A 12,042-nucleotide genomic window follows, 5' to 3' on the forward strand; every position below is an offset into this window, starting at 1 on the left:
AAACAAACAGTGTCATTCAGGGGAGTTGAAGAGGATTGAGCCAAGCTGCCCAAAGCCATTAAGCAATAAACGCTGGCATATATTGTCTTTCATTTTCAGATGCTATGATCTACATACTAAATCATTTTGTTTTGGCATTAGCTTTCATATCTTCAAATCCACCTGTGTAAAAGGGGACTGGATTTTCTATGGATTTTCTAGTCTTCTATTTGGTCCTGACTATCTTAGATCAGCTGTTTAGAGATAAGCCAGAAAAAAAATTGACTTCTCCGTGGAACAAATCTATGGGTGTGTGGTCATAATGACCTGCTATAAAGCTAGGCACTGACCTTGCTAGAGTGTGTCTGTATGTGTGTTGGTGTGCAAGTGTGCACAAGATGGCATTGTTATACAGAGCTTACTGTAAAATTGAGGCCTAAGGTCCAAGTTCTCCTCTCTGATGCATCATACGTTTGTACTCCATTAATGAGCATGTGTAGGCATAAATAACGATAGAAGTCAGGGTAATATTATTATATTTAAAATGAAAAATGTTAAAACGAGGGATGGTAGTCCTTTCAGTAGAGAAAAATATTGGAGAAATCTAAAGCACACACAGTATCAACCTATCCCCAAAGCAGAAAGTTTCTTAACAAATTCTGTAGCGGTTCTTTCTGATCTTTGTTACTCAGGGTCCTCTAAATACTTTGTAGAAGTGGTGTGGGTTTCTTTACGTTTCCTATGTGTAACTTTAATAAACCTGGAAGAGTTGGCTTTTCTTTTCTCTTCACAGCTTACCTTTGGTAATCTTTGTCTGCCATATCTGTAATTCTCTATTTTTTGACTGACTCTTTTTTGGGAGTGGGTAATCAAAACTTAATATTGTATTAAAATACGGGGACAACACAGATTTACACTATGGTATGTAATGCTGTTTTCTTTTTGGTTCCTTTCTAATAACTGCTCATATTCTACTTGCTTTTTGAACACGAAAGAGAGTGTTTAAGCAGATTAGTGTTTTTCACCATTTCTTCAACAGAGGTAGAGCTCAGCCAGTGGAATTTTAAAAGCATTAAATCTAAAACAAATCAGAGAAAGAAGTTTTTAATATATCAAGTAGTTACCCTGTGTAACTCGATGTTCCAAGATGTCAGAGAAGCTATAAATACAAACAGATTCTCATAGAGATCAAAACTATGGTGATTATTGAAGAATATAGGATGAAAATTTGCCTCAGAAAGTTCCTGAATTTCTGATTGCTGAGAACTGGCAGGATGTTACAGGTGAAAGACTTGTACTTATTCCCAAGCAGCTGCTACCAGCCACGATCAGAGAAAGGATATGGAACTCACCAGATCTGTCTCCCAATCTAGTGTACCTGTTCTTATAGACAGCACATTATGCAATTTTCAAGGGCTGGGATTTTTTTGTTGTTGTTGTTTTTTGATTTTTGTTTTTTTTTTTTGTAATTGGGAATTTGAGAGAATTAAAACAAACGGTTCAAGGCGATGAAAATGGGAAGACAATATCCTTAACCATGCAACATGGTATAAAACTTCTGGGATGTGTTAAACAATTTGCATAAATACAATAACAACATATTAAAATGTATGCAGGTAATTGCAAGCCAAGACCTAAAATTTTGCGCCATTGGTTTGGATAGACTTTGCAACAACAAAAGAACAGAACCTGCATTTGCTTACAGGTAAAAGGCTACGGGCTGTTCCCAAGGGAGAATGCACTGGCACTGTGACCTTTTCTTCTGTTCATGAGGGAGGGAGAAGATGCAGTCCTGACTGAATAATTGATGGCCTTGTCCACAGTGTGCCTAAGGTAACTGAGGACAGAATCAACGCATTACTTTCTTTCAGCAAGCCCCACCACCTGTGGGCTCACCATACCTCACCTGTAAGTTATAGCAGTTGTCTCTGGTGGGAATCCAAATGGAAACATGGCAGTTGTGGCATAAAATACCCTCCAGGAGAGAGGAGTTCAGACTAGGACAAAGTACTTCTTTCTTCAAAGTTTAAGCTAGGATAAAATTTACTTCTTTGATTAGGTGATTGTTCAAAGTGCAAAAAGAGAAAAGAATATCTAGATAAGAAATAACTTTAATGTAAAAAAAAAAAAAAGGAAGGCCAAGCATGAATTTGTTACAATGAAATTTCCCCTAAAAAGGAAATTCCCCCAAAGGCACAGCACCCTATGACTTCTTAAGTTCTGCGGAATAAGATCCCTTCTATTTCTGCCATCCAGATTTCCTGGAATTAAGGGTTATCTTTGTGTCAGCAGGGGTTTCACTGGAGGTGAAGTGATGTAAAAGAGCAAAGTGTGAATGCTGATAAGCGTTTTCCATTTCATTCCCTTTCAGTAGAAAACCACCTGTGAAATCTGGAGGTCAAGTCAAAATAACAAGAGGTTCCTGAAAGAAGCACTGGGGATATTTGCAGCAAACCCTACCAATCTGTTCTCTAATCCAATTTATCATGGGGAAATAGTGTAGATAGTGGAGAAAGCGGTAAAATACAGTACAGACAGTTCAATAAATAGAGTTTGTACGGCAACTCACAGCCATTATACAGCTCTTAATTTTTAAAGCCTGCGTAACTTACAAAAAGATCCTTCCCAAGGCCAAGACTTTCTGTGGTCCAGAGGCTTATTTTGTGTGGAATGTGCGAACTAGAACCTACACCCATAAGGAGGTTGTTTTCTGAGGGTTCTCAGCAGAGTCAATGAGAGCTGAATTGAGCCATAAGCCACCAAACACGCACTGGAGTTTGACTTGTGTTAAGGCACTAGGGAAAACTCATCATCTTCCTCCAGCTGACAAAAGGTCCCTGCAGGCTGGAGTAGGGAATGAGGCGAGGGTGCTGGCAGGGGATCAGCAGGGAAACTGCAGGCAGCACAGGATCATTTCATCCTTGCAGTTTTACCCACCGTGCTGTGTTCTTTTTGTCAACAGCATGAATTCCTGCCTAGAAAAACCCACCGGACTAACGCCTACACATGGTCACTCAGGTTTTTGGTGGGCTGGATCGCTTCCTGAGGTGACCATCTTGCTCACTGACCGTGGAGTGCTTATCAAGTTACTCATCTGTTGTCTCAGGTGCTTCAGTCACATGTTCCTCTGTAGATGAGATGAATCTAGCTGTACACAGCCATGCTTTCAAGATGCTTATAGATTAGAATGAACAATCAAAAATCTGTAGCAAAATAAATGGATTGTAGTAAAAGTACGCAGGCCTTGCAGAAATCTCATTGCAGTTTGTTTAGAAATTGCTTCTATTTCAAAGCATATTCTCAGCTGATTCATTTTTATTATATGTTCCCACCTGCTTGGTTTGTTCAGCTTAAAATAAAATAAAAAAGGAGCAGAAAGAAATAACGTTAGCAACACTGTAGATATTTCTGTTGGGTAGGTCTAATAAGAATCATGTTTGCAGTTTTCCCCAAAGCCAAAGCAATCTGTTTGTCAGTGGTACTATCAGCAGTTAGGGAGAGTGATATCTCTGCCAAATGCCTGTGTTTTTTTAACATTTAAACTGACTTTGGATTTCAAAGAAATGAAGTTTGAACTGCATCTGCACCCAGGGTACATACACATGTACTGGGCCTGGCACTCAATCTGTGTGGAATATCTGCACTTTCACAAGGATTTGGGCTTGGCCATGAATGTCACTTGCCAGGCACATGGGTGTAAATGAAAAAGAAAGGAGTTCTTTGCTCTATTTGCAGGGCCAGCACAAGATCTGCCACGCTAAAGCAATTTTTTTTTCTCAAGTTGGTTCTTTTTGTGGAAGTTTGGAAACCTGCAGTGTTTCAGCAGTGTCTGTTTCCTATCAAGAGGCTGCTAACAAACTACCCAAAGTAGGAACGGTTAGAATTCCTGAGGCGTTTCTGCTTTTCTGGACAGATGCTGAAGTGGGCCTAATCCCGCGTGCATTGTTGGTACAAGCAGTCCCCTTGATGCAAAGAGCAGGGGTGAGCAGAGGTTGGAACCTGTGGTACGTGTATGAGGGAGACTTCAAGTCAGAGAAGGAAAGCAGAAATTTCAGGGGTATGAGAATTTATAAAAGCATATAGGGATGGCAAGAACACAGTCATGTGTCAAAGATTGTGGCTTAGTATACCCTACCTCTTCCCTGTCCCTGGACTTGGTATCATGCCTTCAAGGAATCTGCTTTAGTAAGGATTGAAACAAGGCTGTTGCCTGTTTGATGATAATGCATGGAAATTAACACCTTCTTAGCACCTACAGAATTTGCTGGAGTCAGACCATCTTTATAAACTTTTCTATATTTTCTTAAAGAATTCTGGAGAGGAGCTGCCACAGCCCTGCTGAGTCCCAATGTCACATACAAATCCAGAATGAAAGTATTCTTGTGACATATTCTAGAGCTTTCCTCAATGGATTACTTTTCTCCCTTTTTCTATTCTTTCTTTTATATTTTTCTGGACTCTCAGGTTCAGATTTGAGGGACCATCTCTTTTCCCATCATATCTCACTTCCCTTGAAGAGTTCCTTTTGTCACTATTTATTCCAACCAGCAACAAAACCAGGTATCTGCTCCCATCTCATGGGTCACATTACCTGAGTGAGAACCTCTAAATCCTGCCTGTGGTCTCCATTGTGTAGACCAAGCAACATTCTCTGCTAGGGCCTCTGAAATTCCCTCACGTTGAAGCGGAAGCTCTGTCCTGAGAAATTCAAGCTTACAGAAGAATGTTAGTGTCTATCATGCCAGATAACAGGCTGGCTAGTGATCGAAGCTGGAGAGTTATTTAGGTTGTAGGCTCTTTCCTTGCCAATTTTGTTTTCTTTTTTCAGTTTGTTTGACAGAAGAGCAAACACACGGACTGCTTCTGATGACAGTCCAAAAATATGAGACAGGATACAGAGGGAGTTTTTGTTCTTCCAAAATGTCTGACAAAGGTGTAGGCAATCTCTCCAGCAAGATAATTTAATCACTAGTTGATTGCTGTTATTAATCTCCATTAACATCATCATTTTTTAACGGATAAATTGGTGATAAATCTCCACTGACTTCAACGACAGCAGAGTGCTTGTTCTCTTGAAAAGCTTGACTTAACCTAGGAGATTCAAAATGGTTAAATTAGTAGTCTGATGCTGTCTTTTCTGAAAAGCTAATTTCAATAAGATTAAACTATTGCTCCAGAAGAAATCTCCATTATGACAGGACATATCTTCACACACAGATATACATGTGTGTGCTCTACATTCCCAAGCTGTAATTGTGTACAAAACAGGAATGGCTCCAGTAAGACAGTGCAGTCCAGGCAGTAGACCTAGGGAGTAATGGTGCTGTGTCCTCATATGGAGAAGGCCACCAGAGAAGTAGGACAAGAAAAGCTACAGGAAGAGAAACACGGAGAAAAGAAAAGATGTGGTAGAAAACATCTCAGAGAAACTGCGAAGGCAGTAAGGAACAGCTAGTTCATATGGGGTCCCAAAGCTGGAGGCCAAGGCAGAAATTGCTGTGGATTCCCCTGTGGTTTTGGTTTGGTTTGTGTTTTTTTTTTCCTTCGGAGAAAAAAGGGCGAAAATCTTGTAAGTTTTAGATTAAAGAAAATTCCAAGATTCAACCTGTAGGTTCTGAGATGTACCCTAGAGAGAGAAATTTTCTTCACTGAAGTTGTCAGAGATCTCTGAAACTCATCCAGTTCAACACTCCTGCTCAAACCAGGGTCAACTAGAGCATGTTGCTCAGAGCCATAACCAGTCAGATTTTGAATATCTCAAACTATGGAGACTCTACAACTTCTATGGGCAACCTGTGACAGGGCTTGATGACTTTCACAGTAAAAAAGTTTTTTTCTGATGTTTAAGTTGAATTTCCTGTCCATTTCAATGAGATGGGAGCCTCACTGGACCGATTTGTTGCTAAAGTTAAACAGATTCCTGGCCAGTGAAAAAGACCAAGGTAATAATACCTGCCTATCAAATGACAAACTCTGTCTGAGACAGTGCAAGAAAGGGAAAAGCCATTTTTCCTCAAGGGTGCATGCTCTCATGACAGGCTTGACAAATATAAATATTTTATAATAAATGAGCTGTCCCTTCTCATTCAATTGAATGCTATGTGGCACTTGTGAATTTAATAATTTTCACCTGGTATTTAATGGTTTTCACCTTGCGGAAGATCTAATTTCGCTATGCTGTTGTTGAAATCATGGTGTAAACAAAGCAAATTAGTCACTGTACAATAACTGTTCTGCTCTAAGATGGACATGGATCTCTAAATGGCATGTGAATTGAAAGATTTACAGTCAGATTGGTTTTCAGTGGTTTGTAAATAACTAAGGTAGCATTAAGTCAGTTCTCTGAGCCTGTGGATGCTATCTTTGTGAATTAATTATCCTTACTACCAATTGATTAACATTTGATATCTCAGTGATCAGTTTCACTCAGCATCTTCCTAAGCAGGAGGTGAAAGGAGGAGATGAACACAGAACGAGATGAAAGTCTAGCTGTCATTTCTGGTAGCGGAAGTAAGGAAATATTTAAAATATGATTAGTAACTGATTTTTTTCTTTATTCATAATTTTTCTTATGCGCTTCCAGCTTTATTGCTTATGATTTGGGTTTGGGGTTTTTTTCCATTTGCTTCTCTGCCTTGTTAAATCTAATTTCTTAAGCTACAGTTCCGTGTTTTCTGTGGTCTGGAGCTGAGTTAATGCAATTGCAGTATTTTGACATTTTCTGATTTTATTTCTTTTCAGATTGGACAGAAAAAAAATGGGTAATACACTAGTAGTAAACACTAGCTTAAGATGGCCCAGCTGATCAAATATGTTTGTTAAACTACTGAGACTGAATTAACTGGAACCTATAGCAACTACCTTCTCTTAACAGGTGGAAAATACCCCAGTTTCAATCAGGGAAAAGAGCATGTATGGCTTTCCATGGAGTGATGAATCTGGGAATCTCCGGAGTATAAAAGTTGGTAGAAAACTTGTCCAAACTTCCAGTAGTCTTAGAAGTGGGACCTGACATGTGACTAGGGACCAAGTTCCAGCACTCTACATGTCTTGTCACCTTCTTGCAAACCTCACAAGAGTTCATCTTTTGTCTTAACTGATAATTAATTCAGCATTCATTTAAAATGCCTTAAAGATCTCTAAGCTCTGGGATGGTGGAGAAGAGCTAAAGAAATGTGGGTGGCATAAGGATATCCTGAAAGCTCAGGAGCACAATACAAATAAATTTCACAACAGCATGAACGAATATGTTCTGGTTTGGATTTCAGTTGTGTCATTATTTTGTCTCAGGTCTGATACACAATTTTTTTTAATGACTGCATTGCCATAGCACTATCTCTTGCAATGTTTCTAGCATTTTTCCATACCAGAGGAGTCTGGCTTTGGGGTTGCATGCCATTCCCATTTTAGACTTACTGTGGACCTCAGTGGGCATTGAATCAAATCCTTTCCTTCCAAATCCAGAAAGGGGGTGGGGAGGCTTGTCAGGTGTGTAATAGCTAACCCCTAACTGATATCAATGGGAAGCGAATGCAGCCATATCATGATTTGTATCAATAGACACACCATTGAAGGAAAAAGGACGTTTCTGTCTCAGTTTCATTTTCTGTCACTGGGCAATTCAGGGTGCAAGTTAATTTACTCAAACTATTTTTCTGGTTCTTTCAGTTCAGAGTTTGGGATCGACCTTGCCATGAATAATGGTGGAGTTGCATTGTCCCGTGGAAGCAGGAGTAGCTGTGCTGCCTCTGGTCTCCTGGGTACGCAGAGAAGGCAAACAGTGTTCCCTCGTTGTCCTGGCCTATGGCTGCAAGGCGGCAAAGGCAGAACTTTTCTTTCTTGAGATTCTCTTAAGGCACTCTTAAGAATGCCTTTCTTAAAGTGTTGTACAGAACTCATGCTTTTGCACACTGCTTAAAGGAAGAGAAGGCTGCACATGCCTAATTAGTGTGTACACATAAGACCTTACTGCATTTTTTTAATTTGTAATATCTTTGACCAACCCAGCTGCTACAAGTAAAATACGATAATTACATTTTACATTTCTGCCTCGAGGTCTTTTGCTAGGTAATTAAGCTAAATAACTCTGAGCTAGTGTAAAATCTACTCAATTCTGTTTGGTAATAGTAACAAGGGATTATGTTCAATGAAAAGATAAGCAATCGTGGCTAGAAACGTATCTTGTGAATGGTCTGGCCCTTTTCTTTATACTGTTTATGCTGCCATCCTTAAAATGATTCCAGGTCAGTCTTGGAAATGTGGTATCTCTTAGTTTTAAATGCTTGCTAAGACAGTCATTCGTTTTCTTGTGCCTGTGGTACACCAGCTCCTCGTTTCACCTGTGAATCTGAGATTGCTCGCATTGCAAGTTGCTGTTTAAAGGTAAGTGAGTGCAGCAGGCGTTAGACCTAAATGACCAAACAGGAAACCAGGACAACTGATTTGCAACCCCTGACTGCTGTCAGTCACAGCATGCAGAAAGCTCTCAGCCATAGCACGCAGGAAACCACAAGACTGGCTGCATTGGGCGAAAGCAGGATATCTACACAAACACTTTGCTGGTGAGAAAAATGTAAGACAGAATGAAGGGAGGAGAACAAATCAAGCTATCGTAAATCTGCACCCTTTGGTCATTTAAGGAGTTATTGTATGCCCTGTGCAACATCTTGCTGCACAGCATTGAGCAATCATTTGCCCTTTGAATGTATTGAGTAACTGTCCATGCTTTGTAATGCTATTAGGGTAATTGCCTGCCTGTGTAACAGTTTATTGAACATCTACCTAGTGATATTTTATTGACTGATTGCTTGATGGATGTATTGTTTTACTCAGTAGTTGGTTATTTTGCTTGATATTTTTTAGAACTATTTCTAGGTCTGAATGGGGCAAGCTTTTTCAGGAGTGGGCAGTCTCTCGAGCCAGATTTCTTCAGGTTTGCTCATTTGTTCTTCCAGAGACTTCTTTATCTCAAAGCAAACTTCATGGCCCTGCTTCTGACACCACTACTATTGTATTTTTCTTTGACGTCTGAGTATTTTTCGTGATTCTTCCCCCATTCACATGAAAAGGCTGGGACTACTTCTTACAAAGTTACAAAGAAATTGCACTCATCAGGAAGCAGCTTCATTATTCTTCTTCTACACTGTTTTAGCACCTGGACTCTTGACTTTTCAGTCCAGTGCTTTATGGTGTAAAGCACTGACCACAGGTACAACTGATGTATTTTGTCAGAACTGAGGAAAATTCAGAGCTTTTTCCATCATGCTCCAGCTCTGGGGCAGGTAGCAGACCATGAAGCTTAGCAAGCGTTGCTGTTGCTGCTGCTGGGCTAGGGGCATCATTCATCACTTCCCGTTGATTTAAGGCAGGGAACATTTCAAAGGCAAAGTGTTATAGAGAATACATTTTTCAAGATTACCTTTTGAAGCATGGTCTTTTCTAAAATATGCCAACCATCAGCAATGCAGACCCATATTGCTAAGTCCTCCTTACTCTTCTTTTCTCATTCTTAGCATATCAGCCGGTGAACCTGATTCATCAATACGTCAAGCCTTACTCTGCAAGACTAGAATACAAAGGAATTATGCAAGGCTATTATTCAGGATTGTTAAAAACAGCTAGATACGATACAAGGCGACAGTGGACTGGCAATTTTGTATTTGGGATCAGCAGTTTAGATACAGGTTTTGCTTGTTCTCTGAGCACTGAACAAGAGACTTGGAGAAAAGGCAAGAGATGGATGACTCTTGGTCATCCAGTGAAGTCATATGTTGGATGTTTAGGAGGTCTGATATCCTCAGTGCTCTGAGTAAAACCCAACTTGGTATATTCATGTGTTATTTGCCTAGACAAATGCTCTCTTCAGTTTCACTTGTATGTATTCCTCTTTGTCGCTCCCTCTCTTTTCTGTTGCCTTTTGGTTGGATGTGGTGATTCAGTTAAGGGACAGCTCTGTTCGAGAGGTGAGAAATATACAGAGATGCTTATATATTTCTGGCAAAATAAGGGCTGTAATAAACAGCATCATGCTAAAGAGAAAATAGCTAATAATGTATTATGAGTGATGATGAAGATAAGCAGGCTGTCTGTTGTCTGAAAAGTTACATGCAGAAGTGTCCTATGTTAAACCTATTGTAAAGTTGGAGCACATGCTATTCCAAACCTGAATGGGTATGTGGAGCAGAAAAGAACAAAGTCTCTGCCTTGTTCAGGGTTGTTGGTTATCCACCACTCTTCAGGGAGAAGAGCTGATGATGTTTCCTGTTCAGATGGTCTAAGCAGGACCAATTTCACTTACATAAGTCCTCTTAAGAGCTGTAGGTCCACTGTTGCCATGGTAACACTGCAAATATTTTACTTGGCCCAAGGCTTGGTGGTCCATGATGATGAAAGAGAGCTAGGGCAAGCACTCAAGCTTGGCTGGACAGGGCTGTGCCTCTTCCCCTGCTTAAGGGCAGTCATAGCATGTATTGCTTTGTCTGTGTCCTACACTAAAGAGAATGGAGGTAACCATTAAAAATAATTAAATAAGATCCCTTTGTGGCAGAAAGTAGTCAGACTACCTGTTAAAAAAAACTATAGATACACACACCTGTAGCCAGGTAACCTAAAGGAAACTAACATACTGTCAACCAGATACATTGATCTATCCCAAGAATATCATAGCTAAAGGCAGGGGTCAGTTCTTTTGTGAACTGAAATGGTTTATTTTATCTCTACTGGAGTCAAGAAAACTATGAGGGATGGCATCAACCAAGTCCAAAAGTTGCTGAAGGCCTGAAGGCAGAGAAAGGAGATGAAGCACAGGTGATGTACATTTCCTGTGAGACAGTGCCAGACAATTCCATCTTTCTTTCTCACCTGGAAAAACCTCTCCAATTAATGTTTTAAAAGTCCCACTGAAAATCTACTGAATATTTTAGCAGATGAGGTGATTCTCTTTTATGTTTTCCTGGTAAATATTTTATTTTGCTCACATGGACTTTTCAAGTGAGAGAGGTTCCTATATTTCTTGCACCTGTCTTAGTGCTTGTATAAGCTGCCTCAGCTTTAGCTGTTTTGTCAGCAGTGTGAAGGAGAAAATTCTCCAGAGCTCCTCTTCCCAGCACCATTGAAATGAGAGCTGGGAAACTCCACCAGATCTCTAAGGCTTGTTCCTCCAAACATCAGCTTTAGAAACATCTCTGCTCATGGGACTTCAGCCACCACCCATGGAACATTACTGCCAACATAACATAGTCCTTTATCCTGACCTTATCAGGAAGGGAAGGAATCAACAGAGTACCAGAAAGTCCCTCTGACAAAATCCCATCATATCTTTTCAGATGAAATCCAACTTGTTTCTCCCATAAAATTTCAATTAACTTCTGTAGATTCTATTTAATCTAAGATATTCAAACTGGATCTCCAGGGAGCAGATGTAGACACAGACCGAAGAGATTAATGCTGGTCATGTCTCCTGGTAATGTTTTCCTGTGCCTCCATGCCAGTTCTCACTTTGGGAGAGCTTTGATGCAGTTACTAGTCGCCATGTCAAGGTTTCTCTGATCTTGACCATGCATGTCCATACAGCACTTTGTTTCTGCATCCTTCCCTTTTTAATCTTGATAGATATTCCCCAGTAACAGGTAGCCCATGAAACAGAGGAAGTATTGCAATGGTGAATGTTTAAGCACGAGGTGTCTGCTGCCTACAGGAATCCACAGACCCAAGTCAGTCCCTTGAGTGCTTCTATTTCATGTATGGAAGATTAGGTACAAAAAAAGGTAGTCTGCTTGAGCTGCTAAATGTGCCATCTGACCTACCCACTGGTGAGAGGAGTATGGCTTTGAGCAAAATAATCACTATTCCAGGGTCCTGGTCGAATCAAGAAACCTGAGAGAGTTGCCTTCAGGCAGTGTCAGACTTCAGAATGGGATCCTAAACAGACAGCTGAGAAGCAAATGAGGAGCAAAACCAAGCATAAATATCCTATTCCTCTCCCCTAAACATCTGTTCTGGCTTTAAGGGGGACCTGTTCAGCTACTCTGGATACCTGTCTCTGAACCCTCTGCTGTAGCTTGG

Source organism: Larus michahellis, chromosome 2 (genome assembly GCF_964199755.1).
Source record: "Larus michahellis chromosome 2, bLarMic1.1, whole genome shotgun sequence".
Taxonomy (NCBI): domain Eukaryota; kingdom Metazoa; phylum Chordata; class Aves; order Charadriiformes; family Laridae; genus Larus; species Larus michahellis.